This window comes from Mobula birostris, chromosome 6 (genome assembly GCF_030028105.1).
Source record: "Mobula birostris isolate sMobBir1 chromosome 6, sMobBir1.hap1, whole genome shotgun sequence".
Taxonomy (NCBI): Eukaryota; Metazoa; Chordata; class Chondrichthyes; order Myliobatiformes; family Myliobatidae; genus Mobula; species Mobula birostris.
In genome coordinates this window covers 71,574,005-71,596,824 of record NC_092375.1, presented here as the reverse complement: position 1 = coordinate 71,596,824, position 22,820 = coordinate 71,574,005, and the positions used below count along the sequence as shown (strand labels likewise).

General features: G+C 43.7%; 1 protein-coding gene across 4 annotated transcripts in view; it reads left to right on the top strand.

Moving 5' to 3' along the window:
* Positions 1–3,922: 3,922 nt before the first annotated feature.
* b4galt4 (UDP-Gal:betaGlcNAc beta 1,4- galactosyltransferase, polypeptide 4) overlaps positions 3,923–22,820 on the top strand; it is a 42,002-nt gene continuing 23,104 nt past the window's right edge. The window contains exon 1 of one of the 4 annotated variants that reach the window (XM_072260630.1): positions 3,923–4,056. The gene's annotated coding sequence lies outside the window, so the exon portion shown is untranslated. Of the gene's footprint in view, positions 4,125–12,871; positions 13,063–22,820 lie in introns of those variants that run through there. The other 3 variants (XM_072260627.1, XM_072260628.1, XM_072260629.1) reach the window with 3 other exon arrangements.

The following is a 22,820-nucleotide window of genomic DNA, read 5'->3' as shown; positions in this document are numbered from 1 at the left end:
GCCATTTGTACTCAACAGGCTTTCCATTAGTGCCACATTTCCTCTAGTGGTCAAATATGTTCACAATACTGTTCTACCTCCCTGTGTTCCTGCAGAAATTAATTGTTTTAAGAATAAGTCTATGATCTGCTTACCAGTTTTGCATCTGTAGCAATAACAGACTATTTGTTCTCTATTTCTCCCCCTTTACCTCTACCTATCATCCACCAGGCATGGTCTCCCAGCTCTATTCCTGCCCTATCTGGCTCTATCTGCTGACTATCACCCTCCTCACGAGTTTCCACCTGTAGTCTGCTTGTCTCTGCTTTCTCTTCACCTCTATGTACTGGCTACCTCCCCTCTGTAATTGTAGTCATGATGGAGGTTGTTTTCCTGAAATGTCCACTATCCCTTTACCTGTTCAGCTTTTTTTAATGTATTGATTTATGGGATGTGGGCATCTCCAACTAAGCCAGTATTTATTGCCCATCCCTAGTTGTCCTTAAGAAGGTGGTGATGAGCAGCCTTCTTGAGAAGAGGTGTAGGTACACCCACAGTGCTGTTAGGAAGAGAATTCCATGATTTTGACCCAGCAACAATGAAGGAATGGAGATATGTTTCCATGTCAGGATGGTGAGAGATTTGGAGGGGGATTTCCAAGTGGTGGTGTTCCCAGGTATCTGCTGTTCTCGCCCTTCTAGATGATAGTGGTCGTGGGTCTGGAAGCTGATGCCTTAGGAACTTTGGTGTGTTGTTGCAGTGTATCTTGTAGATACCACTGCAACTGTTTGTTGATGGTGGAGGGATTGGATGCTTGTGGAAGGGGTACCAATCAAGGGGGCTGCCTCGTACAGGTTGGTGTCAAGCTTCTTGAGTGTTGATAGAGCTGCATTCATCCAGGCTAGTGGTGAGTATTCCATTACACTCCTGACCTGAGCCTTGTAGATGGTGGACAGGCTTTGGGGAGTCAGGAGGTGAGTTACACACTACAGGATTCCTAGCTTTTGATCTGCTTTGGTAGCCACGGTGTTTATATGGCTAGACCAGCTCAGCTTCTTGTCAATGGTAAACCCCAGGATGTTGATAGTAGAGGATTCAGTGATGATGATGCCACTGAATATCAAGGGACGATGGTTAGAGCCTCTCTTGTTGGAGATGCTCATTGCCTGGCACTTGTGTGGCTTGAATGTTACTTGCCACTTGTCAGCCCAAGCCTGGATATTGTCCAGGTCCTGCTGCTTTTGGCTATGCAGTTTGTCTAGCAGTTCGTTTCCTTTTTAAACCACAGTAATAGTATCTGCAGTTTCTTCAACACAATAGACTCTACAGATGCTGGAAATCCAGAGCAATACACACAAAATGCTGGAGGAACTTAGCAGATTGGGCAGCACCTAGGGAAATGAATAAACAGTTGAGGTTTCAGGGCGAGATCCTTCATCAGGACCAGAAAAGAAAGAACCCAGAATGAGTAGGTACTGCAGTCTCTTTTTCAAGCTGTTGCAATGGGTGTGTAATAAATTACCATTTACATGAAAGGGCGGCCATGTAAAACTTACGGCAATTTTTGTGGAGGTCTAATTTAACCAAATCAATTTCCGCTATGTTTTTTTTTTAACATTTTCTGTCCATTTCCAGTGCTCATTGATGTTCACCTTTGCTAAAAGATGGCAGCTGAAGAAGATAGCACCAGCGAACAACATGACCAAAGGCAACATCCACCGGACAGTTCACAAAACTACTTTTTTTCTCTCTTTCAAATGTGATCCTGGTACTGTTGGCTGGCACTTTGCCGTCTCTGAGGGTGTTCTGGGAGGCTTCGAACGAAGTGTGCGGCCTCAAGGCTGAGGACCCTGGGGACGAGGTGCAAGCCCTTGATCAACTCTATTTCTTGCTGATTAAGGCACCGTGTGAGACTGAGATCACTGTGGTGATGCAGAAGGCGTGAGGGTGTTCAGAGCTGTTCTCCCTCCTCTCACTCACTGCTGCTGGAGGAAGGTGTCTGCATGTGATGGTCTCGATCTTTCTCTCACTCGCCGTTAGGGAAGGAAGGTCCCTGCGCTCGGATGGTCTAACTCTCTCCCTTGATGCTGTCGGAAGATGGTGCCGGAGTTCTTGGGCAAGGTTTAATCGACGCAGTTTGCAGATTGCGAATACTGAGCTGAACTGAATTATGCCTGGACTCTTTTCAATTTTGTGTTTTCTATTGTATTTTTTGCTCATTATTTTTCACATGGGCAGAGGGGGATTTGAATGGGTTCCATGGTTTCTTTTTGTGGCTGCCTGTGGGAAAGACGAATCTCAGGGATGTATACTGCATACATACTTTGATAATAAATGTACTTCCAATCTTTTGAGATAAAGAAAGTGACATAGAGTTATACAGCACAGAAGCAGGCCATTCAGTTCGATGCAAACACGAGGAAATCTGCAGATGCTGGAATTTCAAGCAACACACATAAAAGTGAACGCAACAGGCCAGGCAGCATCCCTAGGAAGAGGTACAGTCGACATTCCAGGCCGAGACCCTTCGTCGGGTTATGTGTGTTCCTTCAGTTCAACTCATCCATGCTGACCAAGATACCATCTAAGTTACTCCCAATTTGCCCACATTTGGCCAATATCCTTCTAAATCTTTCCTTTCTTTATAACTGTTCAGGTACTTTTAAATGTTGTTCTTACACTTGTCTCAATCACCTCTTCGGGCAGTTCATTTTGTGTATACACAATCTTCTGTGTGAAGAAGTTGGCCTCAGGTCTCTTTTAAGTCTTTCCCCCTCACTTAATCCAATGCCCCCTAGTTTTTTTATGTACTTGTACTCCAAAGTCCATCTGTGCTATAACACTCCCCAGGGCTCTACTGTTCACTATGAAAGTACTATGAAAGGTGGTTGGGGCCCACTCTTAGCACAAAGAGAGACCAACCAGGATGCTCGCTCTCCCTCTCAAAAAAATCTATTTCCGGGATATTGTATATAATTTCCAGGCGTCAGGGAGCCACTATCGATATGCGGGAGACTCCCGGAACTTCTGGGAGAGGTGGGATATCTGGGATCTTGTTTGATGCTGAATGAACATTGCAGAGAGAGAGGTTGAGGAAAAATACACTCAGCCCTCAGAGTTTGAGGAATGAAAAATTTCAAAAAAAAAGAAAGTCACGTACTGGAAATCTGATATAAAAACCCAGCACTATGGAAATACTCAGCAGGTCAGATAGCATCTATGAAAAAGGAAAGTCATTGTTGGTGATCTTTGTCAGAACATTTGAAAGCTCATTATGAGTGCACATGTAGTCACAATCATAGAGTGATACAGAATGGAGACAGGCCCTTCAGCCCAGCTTGTCCGTGCTAACCAAAACACGAAGCACTGGACGAATTCAGCAGGTGAGGGAGCATCTATGGAGGGAAATGGGCAGTCAACATTTTAGGTCAAAATCTTCACACGGCTTGCTGACCATAGTGCCCAGCTGAGCTAGCCGTATTTGGCGCATAACCCTCTAATTTTCTTTCCCATTCACCTACTCATCCAAATGTCTTTAAATGCCGTTTCTTTGAGAGCTCGTCTCACGTACGCACTACTGATCCGTAACAGAAGGTCCCCAGCGGAGCGGCAACGTGCGCGAATTGGGAGTTTTATTCTGCAGTCCAAAGCATTGTTGTCAGGGTCGGGAGACCACGGCTGATTTTGTTTTGGCCGGCATTCAGTGATAGGAAGGAGGGCGACACGAACGCGGCAATCCCCCGCTCTCTCCGCTCAGTGCGTGGAGGCACTAAGCGGGATGCGGGCGGACGCACGCCGCCTCCCCCCCCGCCCCGCCCCCGTCTCCTCCCCCGCCCCGCCCGTCCCCGCCCCCGCCCCGCCCCGTCCCCGCCCCCGCCCCGCCCCCGTCCCCGCCCCCGTCCCGCCCCCGTCCCCGTCTCCTCCCCCGCCCCCGTCCCCCTGCCTGGGCGGAGTGAGGACACGCAGGCGCACCGGCCGCACAGCCGTAGGCCTGTTTTCCGATTGCTGCTGTTTGCTGGTGGCGCCGTCGCTTCTTTCCCTGTCCAGTGGCTGCTGTGAGCACCGGGATCGCTTCGAGTGAGTGACTTTATGGAAGAATTGGCGTCGTTTTGGGTTTCTGTACGTATGTATTTTCTTTCATTCAGGTAAGGGAGGAAGCGAGGGCTAGAATTTATTTAAATTTACGTAGCGATGAGTGAAGGATTCGCTATCTGACCCGTTTCTGGTGATGTTAGTTGTAACATCTAACAGCTAATAGAGGCTTGTTGTGCTTGTACTGATGGCGAATTAGGGATTCTATCATAATCGGTTAGACATGTTGCCTTGTTCATTTTTATTTTGTATTTATGTATTTCTGCGGTGCTTATCGCTACTTCTGGGGGTCTCCAGCGTTTCTCAAGTGGAGTACTTCCTGTTAGGTAATGCTGGCAAGCATTTAAGGAAAGAGAGAGGAAAAAAAAATACGTGCATTCCAATTGAAAAATAAGAGCATTGTAAAAAAAATTTAATCCATCATGACAAGCTGAAGTGAAGTATTTTTAATGTATTGAAAAGGCTTGTAATGTTGCCAGTTGGATTAAAACATTGCCTATTGCTTCCTGAACACTGTCAATGCAGTGACCAAATCAGTAGCAGCAGGGCAGAATTGGATTTCGCAATAAATGAAAAATAATTAAAGTTGTAAGAGGCAGAAAGATGTAAAAGGAAGATAGTTGCTAAAAAAAAAATTAATGAAGGTACCATGGAAATTTATGGGCGGTTAAAGGTTTGGACACACTCAAACTGCTGGTCAGGTAACACCTACGGAAAGAAATAAAGAGTAGGCGTATCTTGTCGAGACCCTTCATCAGTGGCTGAAAGATTAAACCTTCTCGCTACCTCATCCATCCCGGACATGTTTCTCCCCTATTTCCCCTAATCGGGCAGAAGATGCAAAAGGTCTCGGCCTGAAAAGTAGACTATCTGTTGAATTCCATAGGTGCTGCCTGACCTGCTGAGTTCCTCCAGAATTTTGTGTGTTGTAGGAGATGCAAAGGCCTGAAAGCAATATAAACATAGAAATCTACAGCACATTACAGGCCCTTCGACCCACAATGTTGTGCCAACCACATAAGCTAGAAACTGCATAGAATTTCCTTACTGCATAGCCCTCTATTTTTCTAAGCTCCATGTACCTGTCTAGGAGTCTCTTAAAAGACCCTATTGTATCCATCTCTACCACAGTCGCTGGTGGCGGATTCCACGCACTCACCACTCTCTCTGTGAAAAACTTACCCCTGACATCCCCTCGGTACCTACTTCCAAGCACCTTAAACTATGCCCCCTCATGCTAGCCATTTCAGCCCTGGGGAAAAAAGACTCTGGCTATCCACATGATCAATGCCTCTCATCATCTTATACACCTCTACCATCCTCTGTTGCTCCAAGGAGAAAAGGCCAAGTTCACTCAACCTATTCTCATAAGGTACACCCTCCAATCCAGGCAACATCCTTGTAACCCTCCTCTGCACTCTTTCTATAGTGAGGTGACCAGGAACACTAGGCTCAAAGGCAGTTCTGCCCCACTGTCATGAGACGATTGAGTGGTTCACTTTACAATATGATGGGCTCTTGATCTCATAATCTACCTCATTGTATAGCGTGCATGCACTACACCTCTCAGTAACTGTATTCTGAGTTCTGCTATTGAGTCCCCCGTGTGTGACTACGCACTGTTCCACTGAATTGATCAGTATCGAGGGTATGCAAAGCAATTTTTCACTGTGTAACTGATGGTGCGGGGTTTCACTGTGCCATATATCTAGCTCTCTACAAGGAAGGAGGAAACTGGAGTTGCATTGTGAGAAGCCAGATCAGGGTAGGACATTAGCGGAAGTTAGAGAAGTCAATGTTCATGCCATCAGGTTGGAGGCTACCCAGACGGAATATAAGGTGTTGTTCCTCCAACCTGAGTGTGGCTTCATCTTTACAGTAGAGGAGGCTGTGGATAGACACATCCGAATGGGAATGGGATGTGGAATTAAAATGTGCGGCCACTGGGAGATTCTGCTTTCTCTGGCGGACAGAGCGTAGATGTTCAGCAAGACGATCTCCCAGTCTGCATCGGGTCTTGCCAATATATAGAAGGCCACATCGGGAGCACCAGACGCAGTATATCACCCCAGCCGACTCACAGGTGAAGTGTCGCCTCACCTGGAAGGACTGTCTGGGGCCCTGAATGGTGGTAAGGGAGGAAGTGTAAGGGCATGTGTAGCACTTGTCCTGCTTACAAGGATAAGTGCCAGGAGGGAGATCAGTGGGGAGGGATGGGGGGGAGCGAATGGACAAGGGAGTCACGTAGGGAGCGATCCTTGTGGAAAGCGGGGGAGGGGTAGAGGGAAAGATGTGCTTAGTGGTGGGATCCCGTTGGAGGTGGCGGAAGTTACGGAGAATAATATGTTGGACCCGGAGGCTGGTGGGGTGGTAGGTGAGGACAAGGGGAACCCTATTCCTATTGGGTGACGGGAGGATGGAGTGAGAGCAGATGTGCGTGAAATGGGGGAGATGCGTTTGAGAGCAGAGTTGATGGTGGAGGAAGGGAAGCCCAATTCTTTAAAAAAGGAGGACATCTCCCTCGTCCTGGAATGAAAAGCCTCATCCTGAGAGCAGATGTGGCGGAGACAGGGGAATTGCGAGAAGAGGATGGCATTTTTGCACGAGACAGGGTGAGAAGAGGAATAGTCCAGATAGCTGTGAGAGTCAGTAGGCTTATAGTAGACATCAGTATATAAGCTGTCTCCAGATATAGAGGCAGAAAGATCTAGAAAGGGGAGGGAGGGAGGTGTCGGAAAGGGACCAGGTAAACTTGAGGGCAGGGTGAAAGTTGGAGGCAAAGTTAATGAAGTCAACGAGCTCAGCATGCATGCAGGAAGCAGCGCGAATGCAGTCGTTGATATAGCGAAGGAGAAGTGGGGGACGGATACTAGAATAGGTTTGGAACATAGATTGTTCCACAAAGCCAACAAAAAGACAGGCATAGCTCGGACCCATACGAGTGCCCATAGCTACACCTTTAGTTTGGAGGAAGTGGGAGGAGCCAAAAGAGAAATTATTAAGAGTAAGGATTAATTCCGCCAGATGGAGGAGAGTGGTGGTAGAGGGGAACTGATTAGGTCTGGAATCCAAAAAGAAGCGGAGAGCTTTGAGACCTTCCTGATGGGGGATGGAAGTATATAGGGACTGGACATCCATGGTGAAAATAAAGCGGTGGGGGCCAGGGAATTTAAAATCATCAAAACGTTTAAGAGCGTGAGAAGTGTCACGAACATAGGTAGGAAGGGATTGAACAAGGGGAGATAAAACCGTGTCGAGGTATGCAGAGACGAGTTTGGTGGGGCAGGAGCAATCTTTAATGTGCCTGTGTATCATTTCCTTTTTCACTCGTTTTTGTTTTGGTGTTGTACAGTAAATGAAATTTAACTTTTTTCTTACATTTTTTCTTTCTCTGCTATTTACTCAGAAGTAAGAAACTATTTCCAGAACTAGAGAGCAAGGCCTCAAAATTGAGGGGCAACCCTTTAGAACAGCAGTAGGGAGGAATTCTTTTAGCCAGAGAGTAGTAAATCTGTGGAATGCTCTGCTGCAGACTTGTGGTGGAGGCCAAGTCTGTGTGTATATTTTGTGACGAGAATACACATAAATTAAGATGTTTGCTGGCCTGGGTTAGCATCAGTGGCATCAGCAGTTGGTCTGCCACCTGTCCTCAGGGGAAGGAGAGATAAGGAACAATGAAGCAGCATCTGGAGATGTGTAATGAAGGGACGGGAGAGAGAGCTGTCTGGAGCGGCTCCCCCTTTGAACCCTGAACTGTTTGAAGTGATGGACAGGGGATCTGGAGATGTGTAATGAAGGGACGGGAGAGAGAGCTGTCTAGAGCAACTCCCCCTTTGAACCCTGAACTGTTTGAAGTGAGGGACAGGTTCACTAAGGCAGGACACACACGACACTCGAGGTAACGAGACCCTGGAAGCGGTGCGCCTCTCATGAGTCGGTGGGAAGCTCTTGGACGGTTGATTGGGGGATCAGCCTTAAACGCACAGGGTGGAAAGGTACGACCAGCGGGAACCCGGTGTGTGTCCGCCCTTGCTTGGGTGCTGGGTTCACTGCAGAGGATCAACCACATCTGGAGGAGGGGTCACAGTCGGTGACCTCAGGTGACATCACAAAGGACCTGCCCGAAAGCTGCTTGTGAGCAATATCGCCGGTCTGTGAGTGGAAGCCGTTCTGAATGATCAGTCGTTCTCGTTCTCTCTCTCCCTCCCCCCACGTTGTCCATCGCCATGGCAACGATTACTGCGAACTGAACTAAATTGGACTGAACTTTGTGTCACTTTGAAATTGGTTATTTACCCCTAGACAACGATAGAGCTTGATTGATGCTGTTACCTTAATTCTGTGCACATGTGTGTTTATCATTGCTGAACTGTTGCATTTATTATCCTTTCGATTACTGTGTTGCTTGTTTCTTTAATAAAACTTTCTTAGTTCTAGTAATCCAGACTCCAACTGAGTGATCCATTTCTGCTGGTTTGGCAACCCAGTTACGGGGTACGTAACATAAGTAGGGTTCTCGTCCGCGATTTTGAACGCTAAATTTGGGACGGAGTAAATTGATTGGGTTAAGATTCCCGAAAGAAAGAAAAGACAAACAGCTGAAATGGAGGCTGAGGAATTTATAAAGGCGCCAACCTTGGAGGCATTAGAGGATGCCAGGGAATCAGAATTGGTAGTTGTGGCCAAACGGTTGAATCTTGCTAAGGGGAAGTCGACAATGAGGAGAGAGGAGATACACAGAGCTATCGTAGAGCACTATGTATCTAAAGGTGTGTTTCCCCAAGGCGAGCTGAGGGTGGTGTCTATTGAAAAACCTGCTGGAGACGCGGTAGAGGTACAGCTTGAAAAACTGAGACTCGAGCACGAGTTCCGGGTTCGGCAGTTGGAGCGGGAGGAGAAAGAGAGGGACAGACAGTTGGAGAGAGAGGAGAAACAGAGGGAAAGGGAATTCGAATTGGAGAAGTTAAGGATAAGGGCAGAGCAGGGGCTCGTGCCGAACCAAGGTGGAGGGTTCCGGGCGACCCAGGAGGTTAGGCTGGTTCCCCCATTTGACGATACCGACGTGGATCGGTACTTCCTCCATTTCGAAAAAGTGACTACAAGTCAGGACTGGCCGAGGGATAAGTGGGCTGTTTTACTTCAGAGTGTACTGAAAGGGAAAGCCCAAGAAGCTTACTCAGCTTTGTCCGCGGAAGATGCCCAGAGGCATGAGGTGGTGAAAGAGGCCATCCTCAGGATTTATGAGTTGGTCCCGGAGGCATACCGGCAGAGGTTCCGGAATGCAAGGAAGCAGTGGGACCGCACGTATTTGGAGTTTGCCCGTGAGATGCAGACATATTGTGAGCGTTAGTGCGCCTCAAAGGGGGTAGAGGGGGATTATGACAGACTGCTGCAGCTGATCCTGATTGAGCAGTTTAAAGGTTGTGTCCCTGAGGGTATGAGACCCTACCTCGATGAGAAAGAGGCAGCCACGTTAGCTGCAACTGCTAAGTTAGCGGATGAGTATGTGTTGACGCATAAAATGAAGTTTGCCCCGAGTAAAGGCTACCAGAAGGGTAGTCAGGACGGCGGGGAGAGTCCGCCGGAAAAGTCAGAAAGTAAGCCGGGGACTAGTGAGAAGGATAAGGTAGACCGGGAGCAGTCTGGTAGGAAGTCTCCTGGGGTCGTCTGTTATAATTGCGGGAAAGTCGGACACTTTGCGTCCAGGTGCTTTGCCCCAAAGAAGGAGACGGGAAAAGGGAAAACAGCGATTTTGAATGGCTGTATTGAGCCGTTAAGTGAACCGCTAGGACAGGACAGGTCTGCCAAAGTTCAGGAAGGGCGCGAGAGGTTTATCTCGGCCGGATTGGTGTCAGTGAAGGAGGGGTTAAAACCAGTTCCAGTGCGGATCTGGAGAGACACGGGAGCGTGTCAGTCACTGATACTGAAGAGTGTATTAGAGTTTAGCTCAGAGACCCAGACTGGGGAGGTAGAGGTCAAAAGTGTTGGGGAAGGGACAGAGTCAGTCCCTTTGCACCAGATACACTTACAAAGCAACCTGGTCTCTGGACTAGTCACGATCGGGGTGAGGTCCGAATTACCGATGAAAGGTGTGGAAGTCTTGCTCGGTAATGACCTCGCCGGGGGAATCGTGTTCGAAGCAGTGAGATTGACAGGTCAGCCTGCCAGCAGTGAGGCCCCGCCCATGGACTCACAGGTTCATCATAGGACTGCGGTGGTAAATTTAGCTGAGACGTTTCTGCCAGTCTTGTACGAGACGGGGGTAGAAAGTGAAAAGAAGGAGTGTGGTGAGACAAGAAGTAGTGAGGGAGCTGAGACAGATGTAGCAGTAACCAGGAAAGAATTTGTGCAGACGCGGGAGCGAGACGAGGGGCTCATGGTTTTGGCAGAGACAGCTCTCTCTGACACAGACTTGACAAGGGAACTAGTAGGCTATTGTGTAGAGGAGGAAGTGCTAAGGAAGAAAGGGAAACCAAGTACCGTACCCGCAGATGAGGAATGGGGGGGTGGTGCAAAAGAGTTATGAGGATGAGATTTTTAACCTGGCCCACGAGGTACCCCCCGGTGGACATTCTGCGGTGCTGGAGGAAACAGTTGGTGGAATCATGAAAGAGGTTTACTGGCTCCCCAGGGGGAAGAATGTTATTGATCATGACTGACGCAAACTGAGACGGTCACCGGCTTTTGATATGCTAACAAACCTAGTCGGTGTTAGCGTGAAAATCAATGAAGCTAGGGGCCCCCTGATAAGAGAAAAAAACCATTTTGAAAAGATTACTATGGGATCGATCAGATGGGAGAAGGCTATTGTTTTGGCCAGGTCTACTGATAAGGTCTCTCCCTTAATCTCCGAACAAAGCGGCTCTTTAGCAGAAGTAATTAAACAACTCGCATCCGTGTGTTTGATTGTCCCAAGGCGATGCAAAGAACTGGGATGTTGGGTGATGCCTGTTACAATAGGCCAGCCTAGCGAACAACAATCATACAGAATGAGTAATTCAGTGACTAAAGGGCTGACGAACACAGAGGTGTGTATTGGCAATTTAATACGGCTGTCTGAAGCCAGCTTGATAGTGAACCTTGAAAAAAATGAGTTCGGCCACGCGAAGGTCACTTACCTGGGAATTGTGGTGACACGGGCAGCTGGCAGTGATGCAAGCTACAGTGCAGGCTATCGCTGACCTCCCAACCCCGACAGACAAGAGGGCCCTCAGAAGGCTCTTGGAGATGGTGGGGTACTGTAGGAAGTTTTGCAATAACTCTGCGGTCACTACCCTCCCCCTCCTACTAAGCCCTTGCGAGAGAAAACTGAGTCGGAATGGGACGACCCTTGTTATTGTGGTCCGGGGCGAAACCAAATGAGAGGTTACATTGATCGCAATTCATCAGTGTTTTTGGCCACTATGAAGTTTGCTAAGTTGGAGCCTGGTCTAAGGGATTATTAATAACACATATAAAAGGAACAGAAAATGTGATGACTGTCTGTCAAGGTGTTGACAACTTCAAATTCTCTGTATTAGCCAAATAGCTGATAAAGATTTATATTTGTGTGTATCAAATAATGTACTCATGTTTGTAATTTTTACCCCGGTAAAAATCCTTAAAGGGGGGAAGTGTGACGAGAATACACATAAATTAAGATGTTTGCTGGCCTGGGTTAGCATCAGTGGCATCAGCAGTTGGTCTGCTGCCTGTCCTCAGGGGAAGGAGAGATAAGGAACAATGAAACAGCATGTGGAGATGTTAATGAAGGGACGGGAGAGAGAGCTGTCTAGAGCGGCTCCCCCTTTGAACCCTGAACTGCTTGAGGTGAGGGACAGGTTCGCTAAGGCAGGACACACATGACACTCGAGGTAACGAGACCCTGGAAGCGGTGCGCCTCTCACGAGTCGGTGGGAAGCTCTTGGACGGCTGATCGGGGGATCAGCCTTAAACGCACAGGGTGGAAAGGTACGACCAGCGGGAACCCGGTGTGTGTCCGCCCTTGCTTGGGTGCTGGGTTCACTGCAGAGGATCGACCACATCTGGAGGAGGGGTCACAGTCGGTGACCTCAGGTGACATCACAAAGGACCCGCCCGAAAGCTGCTTGTGAGCAATATCGCCGGTCTGTGAGTGGAAGCCGTTCTGAATGATCAGTCGTTCTCGTTCTCTCTCTCCCTCCCCCCACGTTGTCCATCGCCATGGCAACGATTACTGCGAACTGAACTAAATTGGACTGAACTTTGTGTCACTTTGAAATTGGTCATTTACCCCTAGACAACGATAGAGCTTGATTGATGCTGTTATCTTAATTCTGTGCACATGTGTGTTTATCATTGCTGAACTGTTGCATTTGTTATCCTTTCGATTACTGTGTTGCTTGTTTCTTTAATAAAACTTTCTTAGTTCTAGTAATCCAGACTCCAACTGAGTGATCCATTTCTGCTGGTTTGGCAACCCAGTTACAGGGTACGTAACAATTTAAAGTGGAAGTTTATTGTTTCCTGATCAGTCAGGGCATCAAAGTATATGGCGAGAAGGCAGATGTATGGGGTTGAGTGGGTTCCAGGATCAGCCATGATGGAGTGGTGGAGCAGTCTTGATGGGCTGAATGGCCTAGTTCTGCTCCTGTGTCTTATGGTCTAACTACATTATACACTCGGGTACTTTATTTTTTTTTGCTTAAGTTAAAAATTTAGTTGAATAAGTTAGGGTTGTTGAATTAGCCAACAGGATATTGTATTCATGTTTTTTTTGGCGAGAGTGCAGGAATAAAATCAGGAGCCATTTTCTAGAGAGCTTGTGATTAAAGCAAAAGGAAGAAGGAGAATGGGAACAGACAAAGAACATGGTGAAATGCTCACAGAACCCATTTGGAAGGACAGATACTGCTGTGGGAGAATGGTCTCTCAGAGACTGTGCAGATAACTTTTAGTTAGCTTGTTAGCACACAACGTTGGAGAAAATTTGATGTTTTTTCCCTTGGAAGTTGCAAGAATACTTATTTCCTGGTACAGGTTCTTCAGTTCGTAATTGTTTCAGTATTGTGAGTAAATGAAGTGAAGTAAACTGAATTGATTACCAACAATGAGCTCCACGATTACGTGGACAGTATAGACTGTTATTTATATATGTGGTGGGCCTTTTCTTTATTTTGTGAGCTTATACTGGTGTGAGTAAAATTGCTCTTTCCTGGTGAATGGTAAATTTCCATGGATGTGTCAGTGTTTATATAGTAACTGCCTTTGGTTTCCCTTGGAAGATTCATTCAAATTTTCTGATTGTGTTTACCCATATCATATTTATCCTAGATGTGTTTATTTAGTAGAAATGACCTTTTCATCATTATTCCCATGCATTGTTGCGTTATGTTGCTGTGAGCCTGTACTGTATTCACAGTAATAGCTAACTCATTATAGGCCTGCGGTGAAAGGGTTACGTCAACTATGTCAGTGAAGGTAACCTAATGGTTGTGCCTTTCTTGCAATTTATACGCTACCAATCTCCATTCTTTCCAAAGGTCATTGGGCAAATTATTTATGACAATTTTCGTATTAACAAGCATGGGCAATTCGTAAATGCCCTGCATGTCTTCCATAGCATTGTAACAACCTTTAAGAAAAAGGCAATAGTTTTAAAGGGCTTTTGCATCATCTAATTTAGTATGCCGCCAAGAAAGATCCTTTTCTATGTAGGCCATGGCGATTACCTCCAACTGCTGGAACTCTAGCTCCAGCACTTGCAGCCATTAACACTTTAACTTGTGTTATCTTGGCTGCAACTTATTCCTGCAGCTTAAGTTTCTCCATCTTCCTTCATAGCTGCTGTGCCTGTGCTGTGCCAAAAGTAATGATAGAAATGAGCCTTGCACGTGCATTGCTGTACACAACGCACTTTATTGCTAAGTTGCTTATCTCAGAAGTGCAACTGAGCCTGTTTAACTGCAGCACTCCATTCCAATTGATCCACAGCGACAGTCGCGACCTAACCTGTGGGGAGCCCAAATCCAAGAGACCTCACCACCAGTGTGTCATTCTTTTATACCCTGGTCACTTCTCTCCACCGCTACCTGGGTCGATCCTTTGCCCAGATCGACCCATCATGTGACCGTTGCCTTGGGCACTGTGGGCTCAGCTCTGTAGCGACAATACCTTGGTCACCTAGCACCCAGGTCACCCTTCCCCCGCACATCACACATTTGATCTCAGCAATTGCTTCTTATGCTCTCTGACCAACATTTTTGGATTCTTACTATAGCATGTTCTTCCTGATTTTCCCCCAAAACTGTTCTGACTTTTCCTCCAAGGCATGCTTATTTCTGTCTGTTGCCTTGCGTGCAACTCAGTTAAATCAGCCTCCATTTTAACACATACTAATGTGGTATCAAACACATGGGACATCGAACTGCTGGCAACAGAACATGTTACATGCATGTTAGATGTGCTGCTTGCAGCATGTACATCATCCTGTAACTCATTGCCTTTATATGTTGTCACAGCATGCACTTTAACTTTGTAAATGTTTTCATTTCTCCCAGGGAACTTGCCTTCAATATTGTATGTTTGCTTAATTGCTCTCTCAGCTTCAAGTTCACTGCTTCTAGCTGAAATTATCTTGTCTTCCAAGTGTGCAATGAGACAAAACAGTGGCAGTTTCATTTCAGCTTTTCAATAATGGGAACATTTCAATTATTTCAATTCTTCAGCTTTTCAAACAGAACCAAAGTGTGAACTCTTTAGGCAGCCACCACTACAGCTTTCACAACCACCAAATTAGACACAGCAACATTTTACTTCAAAACTATGTTCCAAATACAAACACACAGTGTGAGCAACAAAAAAAAAGTCATAATTTCCACAAGCTGCTCTAGGCTGGTGCGAATGCTGATGTTTGTTTGGTGTAACTGCTGAAAAACCTTTGACAAAATGTATATCATGCCCACAGCTCCAATGATTGCTCCAAAGAGTCGAATTCCTTATTTTGATTCTTTAGTAGCAATTAGCAAACATACAGTTAAGCATTATTAAGCGAGATCTCAATGGACAACAAAGATATGACACCCGCTACAAATTGCCATGATATAAGCATGAATACTTAACTTATTCCCTAAACCGCACCCCCGCTAATGTGACTAGTTGCCATAATAACATAATAAATGTGTAACACAGAATATAGGGCTCTTACAACACTTTCTGGCTAAAGAAATTCCTCCTCATCTCCATTTTAAATGAACATCCCTCTATCATGAGGCTGAGTCCTCTAGACATAGACTCCCCTACCATGGAAAACATCTTCTCCATATCCACTCTATCAAGGTCTTTCAACATTCGATAGATTTCAATGAGATGCTTCCTCATTCTTCTGAATTCCATTGTATACAGGCCCAGAGCCATCAAAGGCTCCTCGTATAAGCCATTTATTCCCAGAGTCATTTTCATGAACCTCCTTTGAACCCCCTCCAACGTCAGCACATCTTTTCTTAGACTAAGTGCCCCAAACTGCTCACAATACTCCAAGTCACAAACAAGAGAAAATCTGCAGATGCTGAAAATCTGAGCAACACACACAAAATGCTGGAGGAACTCAGCAGGCCAGGCAGCATCTATGGAAAAAGTATAGTCGATATTTCATGCCGAAACCCTTCAGCAGGTCTCTCCAATGCTCCAAGTGACACTTCTAATGCCTCAACATTATATCCTTGGTTTTATTTTCTTGTTTTTTGAAATGAATGCTAACATTGCATTTGCCTTCCTCACCACTGGCTCAACCTGCATGAGGTCTCCCAAGTCCCTTTACACCTCAGATTTTTGAATTTTCTCTCTTTTTGTAGGGGTGTAGACCATCTGGTCCAGGTGAGTTATCTACCTTCAGATCTTTGTTTCCCAAGTACCTTCTCCCAAGTAATTTCATTCACTTCTGCTGTCTGTCACTTTTGAACTTCCAACACACTGCTAGTGTCTTCCTAGTGACTCTAGGACAGAATGATGCAAAATGCTTATTCAGTTGGTACATCATTTTCTTGTCCCACATTACTACCTCTCCAGCATCACTTTCCGGCAATTTGATTTCTATTCTCAACTCTTTTACTTGTTATATTTCGAAGAAACTTTTGATATTCTCTTTAATATTATTGGATAGCTTCATATTCTATTTTTTCCTTCTTAATGGCTTTTTTAGTTGCCTTCTGTGATTTTTTTTAAAGTTTTCCAATCTCTGCTAGTGTTCCTTTCCAATCATTTTTGGCCAGCCCCACTCTCATGCCTCTGTCATTCCCTTTACTTCACTGTAATACTGATACATCTGACTATAGCTTCTCCTTCTCAAATTACAGGGTTAAATCTATCATGTCACTACCACTTATTCTAAGGGTTCTTTTACGTAAACTCTCTAAACAATTCCAGTTCACTGCAGAACACCTAATCCAGAATAGCTAATCCCCTAGTGGGTTCAACCATAAACTGCTCTAAAAAGCCATCTTGCAGGCATTCTACAAATTTTCCCTTTAGGTATCCAGCACCAACCTGATTTTCCCAATCTACCTGAATATTTAAATCCCGCCTGACTTTTGTAACATTGCCCTTTTGACGTGCATTTTCTAATTCCCATTGTAATTTATAGTTCTCATCTTTGCTACTGTTCCGAGGTCTGTATATAATTCCCATCAGGGTCTTTTTACCCTTGCAGTTTGTTAGCTCTACCCACAATGATTCTACACCTTCTGATTCTGTGTCTCCTCTTTTTTTTTAACCAACGGAGCCACCCCACCCCCTCTCTTTCTACAATACAATGTGTATCCTTGGATGTTAGGCTCCCAGCTATAATCTTCTTTCAGCTATGATTCAGTGATGCCCACAGCATCATATATACCAATCTCTAACTGTGCTCCAAGATCATTTACCTTATTCTGTATGTGTGCATTCAAGTATAACACCTTCTGTCCTGTATTCATCATCCTTTTTTGATTTTTTTTCACCCTTTTACAGTGTAGCTCATCCCGTTGACTACAATTTTGCCCTAACGTTAGCCTGTCGTTGTACATGGTTCACTAAATGTTCTTGAAAAATTGTTAAAAATAGTCTAGAGAAACAGAAAATGCTGGTGGAACTCAGCAGGTCAGACAGCATCTATGGAAATGATTAAACAGTCGATGTTTCAGGCTGAGACCCTTCTTCAGGACTTGAAAAGAAGGGGGAAGAAGCCAGAATAAGAAGGTGGGGACAGGGGGAGGTGAACAAATTCGAAGGTGATTGGTGAAACCAGGTCGGTGGGAGAGAGGGGGAGTATGAAGTAAGAAGCTGGTAGATGACAGATGGAAAAGGTAAAAGGCTAGAGAAGAAGGAATCTGATAGGAGAGGAGAGTGGACCATGGGAGAAAGGGAAGGTGTGGGGGCACTAGGGAAATGTGTTAGGCTGCTGAGAAGAGACGAGACCAAAGGAGGGAATGAAGAGGGGAAAATTTTTTACTGGAAATTGGAGAAGTCCATACCATCAGGTTGGAGGCTACCTCTACGGAACATGAGGTTTGCTCCTTCACCCTAAGAGTGGCCTCATTTGGGGCAGAAGAAGATGTAATGGACTGACATGTCAGAACAGGAATGGGGATAGGGATTGAACTGGTTGGCCATCTGGAAATTCTGCTTTTTGTGGATGGAATTGAAGTGCTTGACCAGTGTTTCCCAATGGGGATGCTACTGTCCCCCTCCCAAGGGGATAGTTACGTGTTCTAAGGGGGCATTAGGGGAAATAGAAGTCGTTGGGGGGGGGGGCGTTTAATATTCTTGTAATCTATTCCTTCTATGTTATCTATATTTTCTGAATTTAGTAGTTTTTCTGGATATAAATTAAATTTGCACAAAAGTGAGTTATTTCCTATTAATAACCACTTGGATCAATATGATCAAATTCCTTTTCGCATTGCTAAAAATAACTTTACTTATCTTGGTATTAAAATTACCAAAAGTTTCAAGGACCTGTATAAATATAACTTTCTTCCATTAATTGAATACAGGCAACAAATATTTTCTAAATGGTCTCCTATTACATTATCATTAATTGGTCGAATTAATGCTATTAAAATGATAGTGCTACCAAAGTTCTTGTATTTATTTCAAGCCTTTGTTCCTAAACGGTTTTTCGATAGAATAGACTCAAATTTTATCTTAAATTTGGAATAATAAAAATCCTAGATTGAGTAAACCTCTATTGCAGAAATTAAAAAAGCATGGTGGTATGGCTTTCCCAAATTTTAGAATGTATTACTGGGCAATTAATATTGGATATATTTTGTTTTGGATTCATTATTCAGACATACATGATTGTCCTTTATGGGTGGATTTGGAGAAAAACTCAGTGAAGGGGTATTCTTTGGCCTCTTTACTAGGAGCTCCTCTTCCTTTTTTGCTTTCTAAGATTGGTAGTCGAGACCTCAATCCCATTATTAAACATACATTAAGAATTTGGTTTCAGTTTCATAGATTTTTTGAGTTTAATAACTTTGTTCTTTCTAGTAAAATCCATCTTAATTACTTTTTTAAGCCATCAATTTCCAATCAGAGCTTTTTAATTTGGAAAACCAAAGGAATAATAACTTTTTTAGATTTGTTTATGGGAGATTGTTTAATGTCTTTCACTCAGTGGACAAATATGACTTATCTAATGCAGACTTTTTTAGATATTTACAAATTAGGAATTTTTAAAGTAGTTTACTTCCAAATTTTCCCTCTGCTTATCCACCCAACATGATAAATACTCTTTTTCAGGTTAAACCATTTCAAAAAGGACTGATAGCTGTAATTTATAAATGATTATTGAATTTGCAAAAGGTATCTAATGATAAAATTAAAGGTGCGTGGGAATTGGAATTTCGAGAGTCATTTTCAGATAATCAATGTAATAAAATTTGTCATTTGGTAAATTACTCATCTATTTGTGCCCATCATCCCTTGATACAGTTCAAGGTAGTACATCGGGCACATACGTCAAAGGATAAATTAGCCCGTATTTTCCCCAATATTAATCCTATTTGCGACAGATGTAATATTGAGGTGGCTACTTTAACTCATATGTTTTCTTCTTATATCAAGATAGATCATTTTTGGAAAGATGTCTTTAAAACTTTATCAAAAGTCTTGAATTTGGATCTACAACTGATTTATTTACAGCAATTTTTGGGATCATTCCACCGGAAGCAGGACATATTCCTGTTTCCGCTCAACTTTATTGGCTAGGAGAGCCATTTTGCTTAAATGGAAGGACTCTAATCCACCTACTGTTTTTTTTTAATTGGCTTTCCTCCATTATGTCCTGTCTAAGTTTAGAGAAAATAAGAAGATGGACATTTGATACATCCTTTAAATTTGAAGAAACCTGGCGACCTTTTATTCAATATTTTCATATGGTTTGTTGCTCTTCTAGTTACTTTCTTGAAACTTTGGATTTGATCAAAAAATTTCTCTTTTTTCTTGCTTTTACTCTCAGTATGGGCTGCCCAGTCCCCTTTTTTTTCTTTTTTTTTCTTATTTTTTGTTTTTGTCTATAGAGAAGTGTTTTTTTTATATATATATATAAAAAGAAGTTTCTTTATCTTCTTTTCTTTTTATGAAATGATAAGAGGAGAATTGATTATCTTATTTTTTATTATATACTATTAGATTAATACTAGGTATGATCTTGATAATGTTTATTTTACCTTTTATATGTATTGTTATCTATGTAGATATTTGAGATAATCCGCTTGTATATATGTACTTTAAATTAATAAAAAGATTGATAAAGAAAAGAAACTTTTTCAAGCATGACTCTTATAATATCTGCTATCAACAAAATTAAAGCTCATCCATTAAGTAGCAGAATATTTTGCCAGTTATGTCAAGATAATGATGAAGAGTTTGAAAGCTTGTTTCTTCACATGGAAGTGCATTGGCTGTCAAAAGGCTGCTTCTTAAAACGTTTTGTTCATCTTTTTGACACTGTGGTTGAATTTTTGCTCAAAATCAACAAGATATTGGGAAATAAGATTGAACTTCAATGTGAAAAATGTGGCATACATAGACAATCTGTATGACAAAATGAACATTCTAAATGTGAAACTGCAGGGTGAGAATTACAAAGTAATCCAGGCAAAAAGAGCAGTGTCCACTTTTATTTGAAAATTGGAAATAGATAAACAGAACATTGGAAAAAAGAATGTTCTCACAGTTTCCCTGCATGGAAAGTATGGCACTCTCTTTCACAGATGGTAATTTACACGAGTACTTCTTACACCTGCAGTCATTGAAGGAGGATTTTCAGAATCAATTCAAGGATTTGAACAACCTGAAAATTCCAGACTGGTAATTAACCGATTTCTTTGCAAGGTGGAAATATAGGAAGAGAGCTTGCAAGAAGAAGTTATTGCAATTCAGAATGATGAAGCAAAAATGCTTTTCAAAAATATCGCCTTTTGTGATACAGGCTACACTGTCATACAAAGTTTCCTGGTCTTTGGAGAAGAGCCAAACTGCTCTTCATTACATTTCCATTCCACCTTGTTGAAAAGGGCTTCCGTGCAGTGAGCCACATACTCACAAAAAACAGAAACCGGGACATTGGACATTGTTATGTGTGGGGACTTGAGGCTTTTGCTGTTACAACTTGAACCAGATATTTCAACTCTTGCTATAAGACCATCAAGCTCAAGGATCACATTGTTATCAAAGCTGCTGTACAGCACACAGGTGCTGTGTAAGCTAGGTTTAAAGACAAATTGAAGTTTAAAGCAGAAACATTTTTCTTATGTTAGCACATGGTTGACATGTTCTTACACCATGGTGGGCACCGGAAAGTATATTGTGTCTTAAGACAGGCATTGGCAAGTATGAAGTTGCTTTAGGCTAAAAATGGTTGGGAAACGCTGTGTTTGACAAAGTGGTTCCCTAATCTATATCAGATCTTACCAACGGATACATATGTGAAATATTACCTCAACTGGAAAGACTGTTTAGGGCCCTGAATGGAGTTGAGGGAGGAGGTGAGTGGGCAGATGTAGCACTTCTGCTGCTTGCAGGGATAAGTGCTAGAAGCGGGATAAGTGAAGAAAAAATGGATAAGGGAATCATGGATCCCTGTGGAAATGATCTATGCCAGTCATCAGGTGATCTCTGGGATTTGGCAGAATAGCACATCCTGATGCGTGGAGTACTTTTATTATTAGTCCAGCATGTTATCACACCATTATGAAAAGACCTCTGTCAACAAAGTGTTATTGAGCTTCTCTCGTTTCTGCTGTTGATACTTTTAAAGCAAGTGTAAGGTGCAAGCTCAAGACTGGCTGACTGGATGTGTGTACGCTAGCACAGATGAGACCAGCAGAAATATCTGCTGCAATGTCCATCCCTCCTGAGTATCAAACTGCAGTCTAGTTGTCATGTGACTGATGAAGTCTGGGGGTGACCTGTCCTTGAGTTTGCAACAAGTGGAGAATGGAAGAAAAATAGCACTGCCATCATTGTTTCCACACACTATTAATAGATTATGTTATCAGAAGCATTTATAGACTTCCATATTACAAGATTGGAATTGATCTGTTCATGCCATTAATTTTTGGAGAAAGCAGCAATTTAGTGTAGCAACATTTGCTACCACTATATTGTACTAATGTTCATATCAACCTCAACCTAAAATATAGGAGACTAGAGGAGAGGCTGATATTGTATTGTTTTCCAGTTTAATATGGCGCTTCTGAGGATGAGTGACATCTTTCTGGTGGTTCCTAAAGAAATACAACTAAATACTCTATTAATAGCACTTTTTCTGTATATAACAATTACAGCATGGAAACAGGCCATCTCGGCCCTTCTAGTCCGTGCCGAACTCTTACTCTCACCTAGTCCCACCGACCTGCACTCAGCCCATAACCCTCCATTCCTTTCCTGTCCATATATCTATACAATTTAACTTTAAATGACAACATCGAACCTGCCTCAACCACTTCTGCTGGAAGCTCGTTTCACACAGCTACCACTCTCTGAGTAAAGAAGTTCCCCCTCATGTTACCCCTAAACTTTTGCCCTTTAACTCTCAACTCATGTCCTCTTGTTTGAATCTCCCCCATAATAAAGAAATCATGGTAATTGAAAAGGCAAACAAAGCTGAGGCTGACTCGAGGGTCAAGGGGTGTGGGCGCATTGCAAAGTTGGAGCAAGGTTGAGGCATGTTCGAGGAGAAGTCAGAGCGAGGTCGAGACGGAAGAGTTTTGGAGCTCGTCCACCTGAATCAAGAGCAAGGTCTGATCAATCCAAAGGGTGGGTACAGGCTGGTACGTGGTGTTAGGGTCCAGGACTCGAATGTATCAATGCGACATGGCCTAGGTCTTAGAACAAGGAAGGACCTGATGTTTGGACGATTTAAATGCCAGGCCAGATGGATTGAAAAGGCAGGGTGTAGGGACTGGAGGTGAGGGTCAGGCCATTTCTGTGCGCTGCTCCACTCTTTTCTGCACTGAGGCCGTGGTTATGGGCCTGCTCTGGTTGCTCTGGGCTTCGCGTCTGTGAGCTTCATGACAGTTTGCTGTGCTGTGTGATGATCTGAGGCTGATAATAAATGTACTTTGAATTGTAATTATAATAGACGTGGACTTTGCTTTTTACCAGATGGGTTCCTTGTTACTGTTATATTGGTGCAATTAATCTCATCTCCTTTCTGGAATAAAATAATTTAAAATGTGTATTAATATCAAATAAATCACGATTGTATAACACCTTATATTTTTCAAGATTGCCTAAAATTGTTT